This window comes from Phacochoerus africanus, chromosome X (genome assembly GCF_016906955.1).
Source record: "Phacochoerus africanus isolate WHEZ1 chromosome X, ROS_Pafr_v1, whole genome shotgun sequence".
Classification (NCBI taxonomy): Eukaryota; Metazoa; Chordata; class Mammalia; order Artiodactyla; family Suidae; genus Phacochoerus; species Phacochoerus africanus.
In genome coordinates this window covers 105890891-105905408 of record NC_062560.1, presented here as the reverse complement: position 1 = coordinate 105905408, position 14518 = coordinate 105890891, and positions in this window count along the sequence as shown.

Here is a 14518-nt window from a genome sequence, read left to right as displayed (position 1 = left end):
AAGTCTGGCCTTCTTCCTTCAAGGCTCTGCCTCTCAACTCTTAAGGCCTCTAACACAAAAGCCGTAAAACAGAGGGGGCTCCTCTTCTCTGGGGGATAAGAACCCCTGTCAGAACTTTGCTTAGGCTTCTACTGTGCTCACCACCTCTACTATTTGCTTGTACAGGTTCCTTGCCCAGGGCCTAATTTCCTCATCCCTTGTCTGTTGCAAGATATGGGAGCGTATGTCTCTGGTGGCCACATTTTGCAGCCAGCCAAAGTCTCTAATAGAGCAAGGCAGGCGGTCTGCAGCCAGGTGGAGTGCTCCAGGTTGACCAGCCCACAGAACCAACCCTCCTCTCGAAAGGAGCCAGTGCTTTGCTGTAGGACACATGCCAGAAAACTCTGAGACCTCCTCAGCATTTAAAAAAGGCAAAACGAATCACTAGGTTTTTATTCCTAATAGACGTCGATCACTGGAATAACAAAGCTCACACTATTTACCAATGAAATGGAATGTTCAAATCAAACAATAAAAGATGTTTATCTATATTCAATTTTGGATCTCCTTACATGGAAGGAATTATATTTTCATCAGGTGATTTTTTTCAAGTCAGTACACAGCTCCCTCCGACTTTTTCTAGATCTGATATGAAGCCAATACTTTTCAATACTACTTGGGAAAAACAAAGAAAGAGGAAGTCTGAGAGGCAGCAGTGGACCATGTATGCATTTGTGATTCTATGTAGCTAAAATTCTATCCTCACCTCTCCCTCTAACTCCTGAAACTGCTGGAAAGACATAGCATCAAAAGGAGAAAAAAAATAATAGCATGCCCAAAGCATAAAGCCCCATTTGCCTTTCTTCTTCTTAAATAAAATAATGTGGTCTGGAGTTCCCATTGTGGCTCAGTGGTTAACAAAACCAACTAGGATCCATGAGGACATGGGTTCGATTCCTGGCATCACTCAGTGGGTTAAGAATCTGGTGTTGCCGTGAGCTGTGGTGTAGGTCGCAGACACGGCTCAGGTCTGACATTGCTATGGCTGTGGCATAGGCCAGCAGCTACAGCTCCAATTTGATCCCTAGCCTGGGAAACTTCATATGCCACAGATGCAGCCCTAAAAAGACAAAAAAAAAAAAAGTGGTCTAATACTAATGGAAAGGATGTACTCCAAGGCCTTTTTTTCCCCATAAAGAGCTGAAAGAGCCACTAAACTCCCAGCATGGAATTTGAGATCCCTCAAAACACATATTACTTCAAAGTTCCTTCAACCCAAGTTTTCCTCTTTACAGGCACATTTCTTCATGTCCCTCTACACCCACACCTTCTCTTAGTTCCAAGAAATATGTCATGAAAGGAAAAAGTTATCAAGATCATATTTTATTTGTTCAGCTTTATTGAAGTATAATTGACAAAATTGCAAGATATTTAAAGTGTATACATGTATATACATGTACATGGATTCCTCCCATCTAGTTAAACATCCCTATGTGTGTGTGCCTGTGTGTGTATAGTTCTACTCTTTCAGCAAATATAATGTTGTCAACTATAGTCATCATGTTTTACACTAGATCCTCAGACCATATTCAACTTGTGACTGAAAGTTTGTACCCTTTTCCCAATCTTTCCCTATTTCCCCACCTCCCAGCCCCTGGCAGCCACTTTTTCACTCTCTGTTTCTATGAGTTTGGCTTTTTTTTTTTTTTTAAGAATCCACATAAAAATGACACCATACACTATTTGTCATAGTGCCCTCCAAGAAACATGTCATGTATTTTAAAGGAGTAGAGGGGGCGTACCAAGTTTTAACCCTGAACTATTTTGGTTTTTCACTTGCTTCTATGTCCCTTCCAAATCCTCATTAAAAGAGAAATGACTCATTTCTTTGCATGTTCCTTCCAGGCCTGGGACAGTGAAGCATTTCTTCATTTGACTAGTCAGTTCTTGTGCCAGCTAGCTCCACGTGATTTTAACACTGAGTGACATGACTGTGGTCTGACTTGCAGCTGGCCTTGAAGGTGAATCTTTATTATGCACCATGGTCAGAGGTATGATACTTTTTGATATAAACCTAACAACTAGAATAGTTTCCAACTTACCCAGTAAAAGGAGAGGGGGCACTGGCAGAGAGCTTAAATTAGCTCTGTCTTTACATGGGGTAGAGAGTCCAAGAGGAAAGAGTGATGCCTAACCATGGAGACCTGAAACTAATAACTGCCACCATTTACTCAACACCTTCTATGTGCTAGCAACTTTGAATACATAATCTCACTCATAGATCAGTCCAGTGAAGGAAGTTATGCTTTTAGTCCTCATTTTACAGAGGAGGAAACTAAGGGACCAAAACATTAAGGAATTCACTCAGGTCACACACAGCTAGTTTAATGAGGCAAGAACTGTGTCTTCTCAGCCTTTGAGCTCTTCCTCCCAGACAGAGCTGCCACGAAGCCGTAGGAGCTCCCAAAGTCCCCAGTGGTCCCTCAGGACGACTAACTTGGATTAATGCAGGAGATGATAGGAGACTGGAGCTGATCTGCTTTCCACCCTCCTCCATGGATCCAGTGAGGCTCCTCAGAACCCTCTTCACTCCATGAAACACAATTTTTTTTTTTTTGGTCTTTTTGCCTTTTCTAGGGCCGCTTCCACAGCATATAGAGATTCCCAGGCTAGGGGTCTAATCAGAGCTGTAGCCACCGGCCTACACCAGAGCCACAGCAACACAGGACCCCAGCCGCGTCTGCAACCTACACCGCAGCTCATGGCAACACCGGATCCTCGACACACTGAGCAAGGCCAGGGATCAAACCTGCAACCCCATGGTTCCTAGTTGGATTCGTTAACCATTACGCCATGACGGGAACTCCATGAAACACAAATTTTTAATCCTGAGCAATTCTACTTCGCCCCGTCTGCTCCCTCTCCCTTGGTGGGACCTCTGCTGGTTCTTTTTGGCCTTTTTTTTTTTTTTGTCCTTTTAACTTATTGAATTGAAATTCATAAAATTAGCATTTCAAAGTGAATATTTCAGCGGTATTTAGTACATTCACAATGTTGTACAACTACCTACTCTACGTAGTTTTAAAATGTTTCCATCACTTTAAAAGGAAACACTATCCCCATTAAGCAGTTTTCCCCATCTGCCCTCCCCTAGCCTCTGGCAACCAAGCTGCTTTCTATATCTATGGATATTTCATATAAATGGAATCATACAATATGTGACATTGTGTCTGGCTTCTTTTACTTAGCAGATTTTCATCCCTATTCTTTTTAAGGATAAATACTATTTCATCATACAGATGTATCACGTTTTGTTTTTCCGTTTTATCCATTAAAGGATTTAGGGGCTGGCCTCTCTTCTTGAGCCTCCTCCTCTTGCAATCTTGAAAGTCTTTGGATCCTGTTTTTCAAAGCAAGTGTGGCAGGACCAAAATCTGTAAGAAACTAAAGTCAACTTACGGGAACATGAATCTTTACCCTCTTCTAACTAGTGGTTTGCAAGTGGGAACGATTTCAAACTGCCCTTTTAGACCCCTGGGGACATTTGGCAATATCTAGAGATAGTTTTGGTTGGGACAACTAGGGGTGCACTACTAGAATCTAGTGAGTACTGGCCAGAAATGCTGTTAAACATGCCACAATTCAAAGGACATGACCCACAATAAAGAATTATCTGCCCCCAAATGTCAACAATGCGAAGGTTGAAAAACCCTTTCAACTTAATCTAAGAGATCAACTGAGTTGCCAGAGGTTCCAGAGAGATTTGATAGGATGGACAGCTGTTGACTATCTTGAAACTGCAGTTACGTATAAGACATTCATGCTCAACATACATGTACTGAGCACCTATATATAAGCCAGACTCTGGCCTGCCTCAAAGTATTCACAACCTAAGCTTCACATAAAACCATTCATTTATGTAATACATATGATACACAAGATGCTATAAAGCCAACAAATTTGCTTCCTAGAAGTGTGAGGTTTTTGACCCTAGCTTTTTAAATTGTGGAAACACTGAGAAACTACTTTCTACATCTCCAATGTATTGTATTAGTATCATTTCAACATAATAAACCAACTTATTTAATTTGGCACCCCTCAGTTTACCCATTCCCACTCCTGTGGCTTAGTGCTCCAGGTCCCAGCTAATTATATAAGAGATTCCATCATGGGCTCCATAAACCTTAAATCCCATCTTTTTCTTTTTTTTTTTTTTTTTTGTGTGTGTGTGTTTTTGCTATTTGTTTGGGCTGCTCCCTCGGCATATGGAGGTTCCCAGGCTAGGGGTCAAATCGGAGCTGTAGCCACCGGCCTACGCCAGAGCCACAGCAACGCGGGATCTGAGCCGCGTCTGCAGCCTACACCACAGCTCACGGCAACGCCGGATCGTTAACCCACTGAGCAAGGGCAGGGACCAAACCCGCAACCTCATGATTCCTAGTTGGATTCGTTAACCACTGCACCACGACAGGAACTCCAAATCCCATCTTTTTCAACTGAGTGATTCTTTCATTTCTTTTAAACATAAAAGCTGTGCTTTCTCATGCCTTTTCTTATTCTTGTTGTGGTGGTTTTGTATGTTTTGAGCTATTTGGTATTTGTTTATTTAATGGCAAGAAGGGGAAATTCAATGGCAAGGAAGAACAAGGCATTATGTGAAAACCCAAACTGTTAACATAGGACATGTCGAAACCCACCTCTCCACCCACTGTGAAAGACAATTACATATATGGTCCCCAGGAAATGCAAAATGTTAACATCTACTACCTTCCCTTTGCCTAGCCCATGCCACATTTGTTTATGATTAAGAGGAAATCTTGACTGTCTAGGCCATACCCTAAGTGTTATTGCAAAGCAGGCAGTTGGTCCTGTTGAGATTTCTATCATTTATTTTACTGCTGCCATGGGAGATTAAAAATTAAATCATAATTTTAAATATTTTCATAAAGGTTAGGTAGGCATGTTTGATTTCTTTATTGCTCCATTGAATGTCAGAGGCTAGAGCATTCACAGCGGACTGACAGTGAAGAATGATGGTATTTATAAAACAAATGTCATTAAGTTTACCTTTGAAGAAGATGCATTCTTGACTTTACCTAGAAAATTATGCACAAATTAATTCCTATGATAAACTGGTTTTTTTCCACACTGAGATTGTTATACTCTGATTTAAAAACCGTGACAGCAAATATGTCTAAAGCGATGAATGATTCCCATTACAGGATTTCATTTAAGCTAGGCACATATGTAGGCAGGACCACAAAACCTCAGAAGGTTCCTGAATGGCTCTGACTTGCTCACACAGCTGAGGATAGCAGCAAAACCCTAAACAAGACTATAAAATTTTTCTTTGGGGCCCAGATCTCAGGTTTCTTTGCCCCCATAAGGAAAGGTAAAGTCAGCCAGTACAAAACCTTGCCCTATGACAGAGCCAAAACATTCAGCAAAGCTGGTCACATGACATGAGGATGGGACTCTCAAGGAGAGAGAATCCAGGGAGAGAGTGTGGAGCCTTAAAATGGAAGCAAATTCGGGGGATAGTGTATGTATGTGCATATCTTTCCTGTAGGACTTCTCAGCACCTTTAATATCCTAATCTGCACTGTGACTCTCTAAGAAAAGGGACAGTTTATTCTGCAAACATATTTGGCCATTTATCAAGGTATGGTCACATCCTGTGGGTCCCTCTGGTTTCATGGAACATGTTTTGGGAAATGTCACAGGAACATTATATCCAAAAGTCAGCAAGGCATCTGATAAAGTTCTTATTCTTGTGAATACTATAGAGTAATGAGAACTGGATGAAAACTCTCTTGTCAGATTGCCACATAAAATACAGGACACCAGATATTGCACAGCACATATTAAAAATGTATTCACTGTTTATCTGAAATTCAAAATTCAAATTTAATTAGGCATCCTGAGTTTTTTGTTTTGTTTGATTTTGTTAAATCTGGCAACCCTACTTTGATGAGGTTCGTGAGTCTCCTAAACAAATATTTTTTTTTCTGTCTTTACGAGATACATTTCATCCTTAACCAGCAACTCATTGTTCTTCTACCATGAGGCACAGTCCAGAAAATTAGATTCTGCTCAACATTATAAATGTAGTCAACTGTTAATTTCCTGTATCTTCTGTTCTCTGCCAAGGTTATCCCTTTCACTCTATGAAAGAAATAAAAAAGGCTACCTGTAATTCCCAAGCCCTTCAAGTTTCACATCCAATTTTAAAATCACTAACAAGCCAGTTCAGTCTCTTGATTATATCATTTGTTCCATATGAATCAGCAAATGTAGACAGAGGTCAGTGAGCTTAACAAATCTTGGCAGAATCTGTTTTGCGGCTGTACATTCCAGGAAGAAGGAACGTTGTAGCGATCCTGCATTGCCCTCTATCCTCCTTATTCATTCATTGAACAAATAATAGCTCTTGATTACACAGAATGCAGCAGGCACTATGCTAATCATTGTCTATATACAAAGGCTAAACATGAGGGATGTGGTCCCTGCCTGCATAGAAGTTATAGTCTAGTGGGGAAGGAAGAGGGGAAAAATAAGTAATAAACCAGATTATTTCAGACAATGATAAGTTGCTTTGAAAGAAATTAGAGGAATAGAGGAATATGATACAGAGTGAATAGGCTGAGGAGATGCCAGCTACATTAGATGGGATGGTCAGGGTAGGCCTCTTTGAAGAAGTAACATATGTATAACCTGAGGCATAAAGAACTAGAAGCTTAACATGCCAAGGAGCCAAGGAAGAGCACTCCAAGCAGAACACAGGACATGATTCTTGTTCCCAGAGTTAGAAACAGGACCAGTGCTAATATGGCCTGGTAAATCCATCCTGTAACCTCCAAGATGTCAATCCTCAGCCCATGCTTGCTTGCACACTCTTTCCACTGAAGGACAGCAACTGAAAAGGCTGAAGTGAAGGAAATAGTATTGAAAATAGGTCAGGAAGGAACAAAGAGGCAAATGGCATTTGGCCTCTGCTGCCGTTTAATACAGGAGAGAAAAAACAGAGGCAGTGGCTGGAAAACAGTATTTTTATCACATGTAGCCTTTATTTTCAAGGAAGTTCTGGAAGTTCTCACCTAAAACCTACTGTGATCTTTCAGATTCTCTTTCCCTGGCTTGTTCCTTGGGGACACTATGCAGCAGTGTTTTTTTGGACTCAGCACACTAACCAGATGATTTGGCTCTGAGGAACAGAATGAAAATGATTCTCAAATCATTTTGAGAACTTTCCCTCCCTAGACTAAGTAGCAAAACAGTAACTGGTCCTCAAGCCCATCTTGGGCTTGAGTTTTTTACATATATTTTTAAATGACTCCCAAATTACCTGCCTTCTGAGGTGACAGAATGATCAACTGTTTTATCATATTTTGGTGTGGTTTACTATGAAGTTGCTAAAAGTGAAGGCGGCGGCTAACTGAAAATTCAAGTGTCAAATACCACAAGTAAGAGATGCAGACTGACTAATGTAGGTTGTTTCAGGGTGGTATTTACAAAATGTAACACAGTGAACGTAGGCCAAATATGGGAAAGAAGATAAACTAAGATTAAGTGTTTTAATTATATATGAAAAATGCATCAAGTTACTTTAGCTTGCAGATGAGAGGAAAAGGTGTTATTACCAACAAAAGGTGCTTTTAGGGACATTTCGAATAGAAAAGGGGCACTTCAGGAACCTGGCTGGGTGTTTTCTAAGAACCCTTTTGGGGCAACAGCAACTTAGTGAATTTAACGTTGCCTAACCATCAGCTTTATGATCCCAGGAGTCTGATTTTGTCAGCTCACCCAGAGTAAACTCAATTTTCCAGAAGTCTCAACTTTAGTTATTCAGTAGTGTTCATTAAGAGGCTTCTGTGTGCCAAACTCTGTTCTAGGCCCTAAGATGTAATAGTGAGTAATACTAATATTTACAAATCCCTTCTGATAGGTACATTCTTTTTTCAACTAGGTTAGTACACTTACAACCTAATTATCTCCGATTTCACTGATCTCCGAGGTCTAACAAACTTAACGACCAAATATGAGCAATATCCCACTTAACTTCAGATAATCTCATCTTTTACCAAATTCCCCTCCCCAGGAATCTTTGAGAATCCCTACAGAATAGTTACACATTCCTTAGGTCTATCCTGGTTATCCAGCACAGCAGGTATTCAGTAAACCATTATTATATGCGTGAATGAATTTTGATAATTCCTTATATTTAGATTTAAAAGCAATTTTGTGGTTCTTTCATCTTAATCACTTACTGTGTGCTCTGCAGAATATATGGCACTACGGGCAATAACTCCCCCTTCCTTCAAGGGGGTCAAATCTCATTTGTGGGAAACAAATATACAACCCACAACACTTAGGGAGCTAAGAATCTGAGCAGTATAGCTAGTGTGCATTGTAGAAGAACTTAGTGGGCATTTAGTAGCTAGGCGAAGTGTCACATTTAGGAATGGGAGAGCCTAACATAGCAAGAGGAAAAGATAAGAATTTGGGTTGTGCATAGTGCCTCGAGTCCAATGGTAAGAAAGACCCATCTGGCTGGAGCAGGATGCATAGTAGAAAATAGATTTGGATAGGTCAGATGGGGCCACGTTAAATGTCAGCCTTTCAGTGCCAGATTCAGGACTTTGGGCTTCACTAGCAAATAGGGAAGAGTCATTTTTGAATGGCGTTTGTGCAGAGAGAAGCATAATGATATTGCTAGCATTGGTCTATTACGGTTGAAAGAGAGAACAGAGCTAAGTGTTTCAAACATTACTGATAAAAAGTGATACCACTGAGGGAAATGGGAAGATTTTTGTTTTTTCCCTAAAGGGATGAAACTTGTATAAATCTATAAAAAGAGATGCTGTACCAAGATTTTAGGTTAGAAAAAAATTCAGAATGCTGTTCCAAAGGAAGTTATTTTTGCAGGGAAAAGGAGGTAAATTGGTTGAAAGTCTCTAATCTCAGCTTGTGCTATTTCTAAATCAACCTTGTCCCGATATGTCTTTCCCACTAATTCTGTTACATTCAACAAGTACTAACTGAGCACCTAGTATACACTGATCTCTGTGTTAGGCATTGTAGGTATAGGAAAAAAGCATAGAGCGTATAGCATGGTCCCAACCATCAGGAGGTGACAATCTGGTGGATAACACTTTTGTTATTGACTACCTATGTGCCAGATTCCTTACTAAATGCTTTCCATGAATTCACATGAATTTAATACTTTCAACCACCCTGTAAGGCAAGTTTAGTACAGTCGGCCCTCCATATCAGTAGTTACCAAATCTGCAAATTCAGCCAATTTCGGATCCAAAATATTCGAGGGAGGGGGAAGTCCAGAAAGTTTCAAAAAGCAAAACTTGAATTTACTGTGCTTCAGCAACTATTTACATAACATTTAAATTGTAATTACAGTTATTTATATAGCATTTACACTGCATTAGGTATTAGAAGTAATCTAGAGCTGATTTAAAGTATGCAGGAGGATATGGGTAGGTTATATGCAAATACTACATCATTTTATATAAAGGACTTGAGTATCTACAGATTTTGGTATCCCCAGGGGTTCTGGAACCAATCCTCCACAGGTACCAAGGGATAAACATATCTTCATTTTGTGGATGAAGGAACTAAGTTTCAAAAAAAAAAAAAAAGATTAACCAAAAAATTGGTTAAATTGCTCGCCTTATGTCACAAAGTCCACAAACAATCAATGGAATCAGTATTCAAATTAAGGTCTGTCTAATGTTCTTGCTTTTAACTACTACTCCACTATCCAGGGCTTACATGCATAAAACAATTAAGGAACAATACCACTCATCACTCCTCATTCTTCTTTATGGTCTTGTGTGCTTTGTGTGACTGGAGGCAGGTTCATAAGGAGAATGAGAGGTGCTGTGGAATATTATCTTGGAATAACCTTTCTAAGGACTAAAGGGGAATCAAGCTGGAATGGAGAGTCACAAAATTTCACTCTTGCCATCCCTCAGTTTATTTCTCCCTCTGATTGCTGACCTACATTCATTCCCTAGGATCTTCCCAGCTTCTACTCTTTTACCTTAACCCATCTTTAGACCTCCTATATGTGTAGCCTTTTAGTGGTCTACCTTGAGTCAAGGATAGAACACATAATACCCATAGGAGTGGGGGGGTGGGGGGGAAGGACATGTTTCTTACTTAAATATCAGTTATTTCAACCAGGCTCTTGATAAGCGATAGGGCACACAATTCAAGGTTATGTTCACTATCAAGTGTCTGGAACAAGTAGGTTGTCTAGTTCAGAGGCCTCCAAATTTTTAACATGGTTTATAAAAAAGGGTGCCTACTCCAAATAAATGTAAATATAAATTTATTTACAAATGGTATATACATACTACAACTATACAAATGTGTTGCATATGATATAAACCTACACAAAAATATGAATTAAAAGGATGAGAAAAGGATTTCCCATCATGGCTCAGCAGAAATGAATCCAACTAGGGATCATGAGGTTGCCGGTTCAATCCCTGGCCTCACTCAGTGGGTGAAGGATCCGACATTGCCATGAGCTGTGATGTAGGTCCTAGATCTGGCATTGCTGTGGCTGTCGCATAGGCCAGCAACTATAGCTCCGATTAGACCCCTAGCCTGGGAACCTCCATATGCCGCAGGTACGGCCCTCAAAAGACAAAAAACCAAAAAAAAAAAAAAAGAATGAGAAAAGACAAAATCAGTAGTATTTAAAATAAAACTTTAGGGGGAAGGGGCACGATAGGGATAAGGGAATTAAGAGGTACAAACTACTATGTATAAAATAAATAAGCCACAAAGATATATTGTACAGTACAGGAAATATAGCCAATATTTTGTAAAACTTTAAGTGTAATATAAACTATAAAATTTCTGAATCACTATTTGTACACATAAAACTAATATAACATTGTAGATCAACTATACCTCAATAAAAATAAATAAATACAAGACTATTTTTTATTAATGGTACAAAAATAATTTTGATTTTACTTAAAAGTTTTATTCAGCTTAATTTATTAAATAAGAGTAATATGGCAACACACTTCCTTAATTTGTCAAATCTCATAATATATCCATTTGAAGGACTGATTCTAAATTTAGGTTACTTCAATACTAGATTTTACTGGATATCTTGGTTAAAAAAGAGAGAATACAAAGATAGATCCAAACAGTAAAAGTACATCATTGTCTATGCTTAATTGAATCATCACAAAAGGATTTTTTAAAATTTCAGATTCTTTCCTCATATAGATTTCCCCATGCTTGTTACCCATTAATTTTGCATAGAGTAGTGTGTATGTGCCAATCTCAACTTCCCAGTCCATCCCTCATTTCCCTTTTGGTAATATTTCCCCTTTGGTAACCATAAGTTTGGTTTCAAAATCTTTGAGTATGTTCCTGTTTTGAGAATGGATATATATGTATATGTACAGCTGATTTACTTGGTTGTGTAGCTGAAACTAACACAACATTATAAATCAACTGTACTCCATAAAATTTTTTTAATTTCATACTCCAATTATTCAAGGGTTTTTGTTGTAATTTGTCCAGCAGAATTTCTGCTTCCTAATGTTAATCAGTTATGCCTGCAAACTAATCAGCAGGTGTGATACCTTAATATTTTGAACAAATGGGGTCAAATTTTACTAAAATTCTTCATTTGGAAAAGTTTTAAAGAGGTAAGAAATATTTTTTCAATGCTTAGAAATCATGCAGATACCAGAGATTTTTCTTAGGTGACAAAGCAACAAAACCACATAAAAGACAGAAACATTTTCCAGTATCCATTTTTTAAAATACACTTTTTTTTAAAGCAGTTACTTTTCACTCGTTAAAATTCACCTTGAAGGGATAGATTAAGTCTTTTATATATATATATATATAAAATATCTTCTGGGTATCATACTATTGCCAACTACTTAGCAAGTAAAAGTCAGCAAATTTGGAATACTTATTTTTGATTAAAAGAAAAGAGTATAACTTATCTCTAAGTTCAACAACTTTTAAAATCTTTTCCTCAAGATAACTAGTAAACACTCTGGGTGGTACAAAATGTTTCCATAGTCATTCTCCCTACCAAGTATTCAAAAGATTTTATTATTTAAGATTCTATAAGCTATTGCCTTCTCCCTGCACAGGTAAACCACAGTATGTTGCAATATACTAAAAACAAGAACAAGTGAGGCACTGCTGAGAACCACTTTGAACTGTGAAACATTTATTCTTCCTTTGTGGTGCTGATGGGCATGTATGACACATCTAAACCAGAGATCCAAGTGAAGGGGCAGTGTCAATCCAAAGATTAAACTTTAGCACAGCTCAATTTTCTTTCTTTTTGAGATAAAAAGTCAATATAGATTTTAATGTTTTCCCCATAATCAAATAGATCATCTTGCCCACCCCCTGGGGGTCCATACATCTTCCACTTTGGAGACCATTGGCCTAGGTTACTGATTAAGGGCAAGCCATGAACTTTGAAGCCAAACAAGTAAGTGAGTGTTAGGGAGGGCAATTAAGAGAGTTGAGAAGCTCACATAGTGTCCTCAATCAAGGGAAAGCCTTCCTAGGTTGCTCAGAAGTGGGCTGAAGGAGTAGCTAAGACGAAATAGGAGTAGTGGCTAAACTTCATACTATCAGGTGCTAAAACAATATTTCAATTCCATACTGTGAAACATTCTTGGGAAAGTACATTTCTGAGAAAGAAAAGCTAATAAAGAAATATCATATAGAATACAACACGTCTAAAATATAATTAGTAATAATTACTAACATTTCTAATGCTCTCTATAGACTCAAAACAGTCTCCCATTTATTAACTTGTTTAATTACCACAAGCCTATCAGGTATATATAGTCTCATGCCCACTTTATAAGCAAGGAAACTGAGGCCTAGAGGGAAGAAGACTTTACTTGCCCAAGGTTGCACACCTACAAAATGGCAAAGCCAAGCTTAGGATTCAAGTCTTACTCCTCTTCCTTCTGCCCACAGCCTGACATGGCACCCAGCAGTGCCAATCTGGGGCCAGCAGCTCAATTCCAATAAAGAATTGATGAATTCCACTTCAGAAACTCTTCTACTGCTCCTCGGGTACTTGCCTTCAAGTCCTAAAGCAAATGCCTTATCCTAGATCCCTGACTTCTCAGACACTATTAAATCCCCTGAAAATGTCTACTTTGCCGTCTGTATTCCTCAGACCTCCAAGGACCAGGAGCAACTCTAGAAGTGTACAAAAGCCACGTGCAGCATGGTATGTTTTCACCTATGATATATGTGAAAGTTTATTCCTTCCACCAGACTATAAAGGGTTTCAAAGTGGCCTGTGGTCCAGTCATTGGGCTTACGCAATGGTTCCTCTTAGTTACCATCTGACATTCCCTAGGACAGGGAGGCAAAGCACAGAGTAGGAGTTACTGTAAAATTTTATCAACTATGACATATGTGGATAGAATAAAGGTGAAAATATTAAAATTCCTTTGGCTTTAGCACTTTGAAACTTAATGTAGCATCCTTCATAGAACTAATTTGTTCTTCAAGGTGGCTTATTAAGGGAAAAAGGAAATGTAATATTCCTAAGGGAATAATTTCCGTACAGATGAAGGTTAGCTAGTCTTTTCTTTAAAAAGTGTTAATACCTCAGCATGGCACAAAGTAGCATGGCACTCATTTAGCAAATTTATACGCATGTACATACGAATACATATATTTGAAAAATAAACACACAAGAAAATCAGAGTAATCTTTTTTCTTTTTTTTTTTTTTTTTTTTTTGCTTTTTAAGGCTGTACCCACGGCATATGGAGGTTCCTAGGTTAGGGGTCAAATCGGAACTATAGCTGCTGGCCTGTGGCACAGGTACAGCAGTGCCAAATCCAAGCCACGTCTGCAACCTACACCACAGCTCGTGGCAACACTGGATCCTTAACATGCTGAGCAAGACCAGGGATCAAACCCACAACCTCATGGTTCCTAGTCTGATTCATTTCCACTGCACCATGACTGGAACTCCCAGAGTAATCTTAATAATTAGAGAAGCTATAAAGCATGGCAGAAAGATATGGGTTAAACTGAAAGTGTGAACCTGGGCAAATTAACTCTCAGTCTCACTTTCCTAATCTTAAGTGGCAAAATAATAATTTCTACCCCTCTTGGATTATCAGGAGGACAAAATGAACTAATACATGTAAAATCCTAGGGACGCTACCTGGCAATTAGCACTCAGTAAATGTTAGCTTTTTAAAAAATGATGAGGAGTTCCCGTCGTGGCACAGTGGTTAATGAATCTGGCTAGGAACCATGAGGTTTCGGGTTCAATCCCTGCCCTTGCTCAGTGGGTTAACGATCCGGCATTGCCGTGAGCTGTGGTGTAGATTGCAGACGCGGCTAGGATCCCGCATTGCTGTGGCTCTGGTGTAGGCCAGTGGCTACAGCTCCAATTCAACCCCTAACCTGGGAACCTCCACATGCCGCGGGAGCAGCCCAAGAAATGGCAAAAAGACAAAAAAAATAAAAAATGATGATTATTAACT